Source organism: Scyliorhinus canicula, chromosome 4 (genome assembly GCF_902713615.1).
Source record: "Scyliorhinus canicula chromosome 4, sScyCan1.1, whole genome shotgun sequence".
In the NCBI taxonomy this organism is placed as follows: Eukaryota; Metazoa; Chordata; class Chondrichthyes; order Carcharhiniformes; family Scyliorhinidae; genus Scyliorhinus; species Scyliorhinus canicula.
In genome coordinates, this window is record NC_052149.1 from 220,006,904 (window position 1) to 220,012,903 (window position 6,000).

The 6,000-nt window shown below is 48.0% G+C and overlaps 1 long non-coding RNA gene across 1 annotated transcript in view; it reads right to left on the reverse strand.

Moving 5' to 3' along the window:
* Positions 1–5,392, reverse strand: part of LOC119965384 — a 68,244-nt gene extending 62,852 nt beyond the window's left edge. The window contains exon 1 of the long non-coding RNA XR_005460502.1: positions 5,310–5,392. This is a non-coding gene — a long non-coding RNA (uncharacterized LOC119965384). The remainder of the gene's footprint in view (positions 1–5,309) is intronic.
* Positions 5,393–6,000: the final 608 nt, after the last annotated feature.

Consider the following 6,000-nt stretch of genomic DNA (forward strand, 5'->3'; position numbering starts at 1 on the left):
TAACCCCACCTAAGTGAATTTTGTGTGTGTAGCTGAAGGTATCAAATGGCGCAAATGAATTTTTCAATTGTTTTACAAGACACCTGATTTTAATTTAGACCCTGGCTGTAGCTGTCTGCCATTATATTCTATAATGGACGGATCTCCTACTATTACATGCAAGGGAAGTTAAACAATATTGCTAAATTACAGGTTTTCTAAAACCTTTGAGCAATTGAATCAATAAACTGCCAAGAAAGTCATCCGTTTCTCCCAGTTTAGATACAAATGATGTCCAATAGCCTCCCACTATCAAGCCTTCAGCTCTGCAAGTTTTCCCATCTTACCAAGTGCTGGCTGGCAGGAAAAACCATAGCTGAACATAGAACATAGAACATAGAACACTACAGCGCAGTACGGGCCCTTCGGCCCTCGATGTTGCGCCGACCTGTGAAACCATCTGAAGCCTATCTGACCTACACTATTCCATTTTCATCCATATGTCTATCCAGTGACCACTTAAATACCCTTAAAGTTGGCGAGTCTACTACTGTTGCAGGCAGGTCGTTCCACACCCCTACTACTCTCTGAGTAAAGAAACTGCCTCTGACATCTGTCCTATATCTATCACCCCTCAATTTAAAGCTATGTCCCCTCGTGTTGGTCATCACCATCCGAGGAAAAAGACTCTCACTGTCCACCCTATCTAACCCTCTGACTATCTTATATGTCTCTATTAAGTCACCTCTCAGCCTTCTCCTCTCTAACGAAAACAACCTCAAGTCCCTGAGCCTTTCCTCGTAAGACCTTCCCTCCATACCAGGCAACATCCTAGTAAAATTCCTCTGAACCCTTTCCAAAGCTTCCACATCCTTCCTATAATGTGGTGACCAGAACTGCACGCAGTACTCCAGGTGCGGCCGCACCAGAGTTATGTACAGCTGCAGCATGACCTTGTGGTTCCGAAACTCAATCCCCCTGCTTATAAAGGCTAGCACACCATATGCCTTCTTAACAGCCCTATTAACCTGGGTGGCAACTTTCAGGGATTTATGTACCTGGATGCCGAGATCTCTCTGTTCATCTACACTACCAAGAATCTTGCCATTAGCCCAGTACTCTGCATTCCTGTTACTCCTTCCAAAGTGAACCACCTCACACTATTCCGCATTAAACTCCATCTGCCACCTCTCAACCCAGCTCTGCAGCTTATCTATGTCCCTCTGTATCCTATAACATCCTTCAGCACTATCCACAACTCCACCGACCTTCGTGTCATCTGCAAATTTACTAACCCATCCTTCTACACCCTCTTCCAGGTCATTTATAAAAATGACAAACAGCAGTGGCCCCAAAACAGATCCTTGCGGTACACCACTAGTAACTGAACTCCAGGATGAACATTTGCCATCAACCACCACCCTCTTCTTCTTTCAGCTAGCCAATTACTGATCCAAACCGCTAAATCACCTTCAATTCCATACTTCCTTATTTTCTGCAATAGCCTACCGTGGGGAACCTTATCAAACGCCTTACTGAAATCCATATACACCACATCAACAGCTTTTCCCTGATCCACCTGTTTGGTCACCTTCTCAAAAAACTCAATAAGGTTTGTGAGGCATGACCTACCCTTCACAAAACCGTGTTGACTATCGCTAATCAACTTGTTCTTTTCAAGATGATTATAAACCCTATCTCTTATAACCTTTTCCAACATTTTACCCACAACCGAAGTAAGGCTCACAGGTCTATAATTACCAGGGTTGTCTCTACTCCCCTTCTTGAACAAGGGGACAACATTTGCTATCCTCCAGTCTTCCGACACTATTCCTGTCGACAAAGACGACATAAAGATCAAGGACAAAGGCTCTGCAATCTCCTCCCTGGCTTCCCAGAGAATCCTAGGATAAATCCCATCTGGCCCAGGGGACTTATCTATTTTGACATTTTCCAAAATTGCTAACACCTCCTCCTTTTGAACCTCAATTCCATCTAGCCTAGTCGACTGAACCTGAGTGTTCTCCTCAACAACATTGTCTTTCTCCAGTGTAAACACTGACGAAAAATATCCATTTAACGCTTCCCCTATGGGGTGCCTTCTTGAAGAGGCATTTCGGGCACAGTCAAGGAATATTCCCTTAAAAGGGAAAGGTCGGGCAAATAAAGCGAAAGCTCCTTGGATGACAGAAGAGTGGGAGAAAAATTGAGATAAAGAATAAAAAGTGTGTTTCTGACATGTGTCAGGTGGAAAATACAATTGAAAGCCAGGTTGAAGGGCCGGAGGGTGGGTTATTGTGGTGATATCGGGATTTCATTGGCTTTTTACTCTGGATGAGATTGTACTGGAGACAATGATCTTGTGTTCAAAAACTTTACGAAGGAAGAATATTCTCTTCAAGCCATGGTGAAAGGGAATGTAATTCAGACACTAGAAGCATTTAATATGAAAAAGAAAGAGGTTTTGGAAAAGTTGTACGCATCTGAAGCGGATAAGGCTCCTAGACCGAATGAGTTGCATTCATCGATACTGAGGGAAATCCGGAGGCACTCCCATAATTTTTCAGTTTTCCTTCGAGTCAGGGGTGGTGCCAGAGGACTGCTGAATTGCGAGCGTTTCATCCTCCTTCAAAGAAGGGTGCAAAGATAAGACCAGCAACCATACACCAATAAGTTTAACTTGGGGAAACTCCCAGACAGTTCCACATACTGTTGAAGAAGATTTTGGCGTGCCTCACAAGACAAAGCATTCACTGAGGTAAAAAAGTGTCTGTCGTCCACACAGCTCCTCACGCACTATGATCCTAGGCCACTAATCTTAACATGCGATGACTCCCCCTTTGGCATCGGGACGGTGCTGGCCTAAAGTAGAGACGGTGACATGGAACACCCCATCGCTTTTGCCTCGAGGACTCTGCCGGAAGCTGAACAACGGTATGCCAAAATCAAGAAAAGGGATTGCTGGTAATATTTGGAATCAAGAAATTCCGACAATATATTTATGGAAGACATTTCTCTGTTATGACTGCCCACAAGCCCTTGCTCTGCCTTTCTGGAGAAGATAAGGAATCCCACCCATTGCCTCAGCCAGAATTCAGTATTGGCCGCTTCTACTCGCGTGTATGAATATTCATTTCACCACCACCTGGTTACGCAGATTGCTCCTGCCGATGCTCTCAGCCATCTACATTTCCCACGAGATCCCCATCCCCACCAGTGACATGAAGTGTAGCAACCCTTAATTTTTTTGGATGCCTTGTCAGTGACGGCTACTCAGCTGCAAGCATGGACACAGTGAACAAAGAATAAAGAACAAAGAAAAGTACAGCACAGGAACAGGCCCTTCGACCCTCCAAACTAGCGCCGACCAAGCTGCCCGTCTGAACTAAAATTTTCTAGACTTCCGGGGTCCGTATCCATCTATTCCCATCCTATTGATGCATTTGTCAAGATGCCCCTTAAACTTTATTATCGTCCCTGCTTCCACCACCTCCTCCGGCGGCGAGTTCCAAGCACTCACTACCCTCTCGGTAAAAAATTTGCCTCGCCCAGTGGAATGCTAGACTGGCGAAGCTCCGCCACATTTTACTGTCCTGCTTATAACAATTCAGAGGTCAGTCAGGAAGTGGGAGGCGATGAAGCGATAAACCCCCTGACCCAGAACCTCCACAAGCTAAAGTACAGCTTTAGGAAAAGCGGCATATAAGGCCCCCCACCATTGGAGGCTGAATGGGAGAACTTTGGGGGGAAGGGGTGTCATGACCCCCATTAGGACAACATGGAAATCATTGTCGATCGCACCATGGGACTCGTGGAGAACAAACTTTCCAGTTCGAGGGCAGAGGCTTCCCAAGCTGGAGCTCATTAGACTTACACATAAAAACCGGCCCAGCAGAGTCTGCAGTTGTTGATTGTGGAAAGATACAGAAACACAACATCAAAATTACTTCAAGCCGGTCCCACCCCTCATCCCCAATTTTGGTGTGCAAAGTATTGTACATGTTTAAAATAAATTCTGTTCTACTAGTTTTCCTTTAAGACCTATTTGCCTTTACATCGTTAAACCCTCATTATCATCCCGACATCTAAACCAAGTGAATTTATTAATACTTTCAAATACAGAAACACATCAAATTTACTTAAAGCCACACCCCCACCCCCCACCCCCATTTCTGGTGGGTGGGAATGGTAGTGGGGGTAGAAAATCCAGGAAGAGTCCCAATGGCTTTCACACCGGTGGGATTTCCCCTCTCGATTGTCACCGCCCCCTGCCAATAACAGGGAGCTGTGTCGGGTCGGGGCTTCCATTGGGAGGTCTATGAGGGGCGGTTCCTGGGGATGTCCCCTTGCCTGGGTGGGGTAATTCACTGTGTCTGTGCAGGGTTGTGGGGGGGGGGGGGGGGGGGGGATGTTTTCTGCGTCAGTGGGAGGGAGTTCCCTTGTGTCCAATGGGGGGGGAGGGGAGATCCCCATTAATCATGGATCATCGTGGGGGAGGTTCCCGGTGTCGTTGGGAGGGGATTCACTGTGTTCGTGGTGGGAGGGCACTGTCTCTTTGTCTGTGAGGCGGGGGGGGGGGGGGGGGGGGGGGTCCTTATTCAATATTTAAATCGAGCATGCCCCGATCCCTTGAAGGTCGAGGTTGCTGGCACTGAGGACTCATTCAGAGTTCACACCACCAGCGTGACGTTGTGGGATCCGCCTCCAACATTTTTTATTACTTAGTTTCACAAATCATGTCAGGGGAAGCAGCCAGAGAAGCCAGCGGCTAGAACTCCTCTTTCCACCTGAGTGGACACTCAGGGTGAAATCATCCCAAAATTTGTTAGAATGTCAGTTTCAGACTGAAAACCCGTATGTAGGTCTCCAGCAGCAGGGTGGCGTTTTCTCTCCAGATTCTCTTGCGCTCAGTGCACACAGAAACTGGGGGCGCGGTTTGTACCATTAGTCTGGTGGGACAGGACTCCACAGGAGTCAGCACCCCGATCTGCACAAAAGATAAACTTCCGCCCACCTCCATCCTTACCCCCTCCCCCCCCCCCCCCCTGCCCACCCCCACCCCGGACACATGAGACCCCCACAAGCATTGGGATGCCCCTCCCCAGCCACGCAGGCATAGGGAAACCCACCCCCACAGATATCGGGGCACCCACCCCACCCACAGGCATTGCCCCCCCCCCAACAAGCATCGGGGCATGGTGACCCACCACCAAGTTGGTAGATTGGCACTGCCCAGGCACATTTCTCACCACAAGGGGGTTATAATTATCTGTGCACGTGCACCCCCCCCCCCCCCCCCCCGCCTCTCCCCCCCCCCCCCACCCACCCACCTCCGGCATGGTAATCGTGACTGTTTTTCATTTTGAATGCCAGTAGTGATTCGCACCGACGCGATGCCATGCCGATTGGGGTGGAAGCACGTTGAAGGCGAAAGTAACAGTGCCAAGCCTGCTGAGTATAATATAATGTATGCATATCAAGCTTGCACCCTTCCTGGGTGGGCACCTGACTGAAGGGGGCGGCGAGGATGATACAAAACCGAAATCTGGCGGGTGCAAATCCCAATTTTGGCCTCTGGTGAGATTTAGTGGCTATTACAGGATTTACACTGTGGCTAGCGGTGCCGTTAAAGCGCAGATAACTTAAAAATGAGGAAATTCCACCCCTTTTTCTATTTCCCACAAATACAAATATAGATTATTTAAAGCTACCACTGTTCCCTCAACAAAGATATAGCTCAAGGAATAAAAGGGACAGTCGCAACAAATTAATTGACTGAATGACAGGAAATGCATAGCAGTTAAGGTATGTTTTTGGGCTGGAGGAAGATTTGTGGGCAGCACGGTAGCACAGTGGTTAGCACTGTTGCTTCACAGCTCCAGGGTCCCAGGTTCAATTCCTGGCTTGGGTCACTGTCTGTGTGGAGTCTGCACGTTCTCTCCGTGTTGGCGTGGGTTTCCTCCGGGTGCCCCGTTTTCCTCCCACAAATCCCGAAAGACGTGCTGTTAGGTTATTTGGACA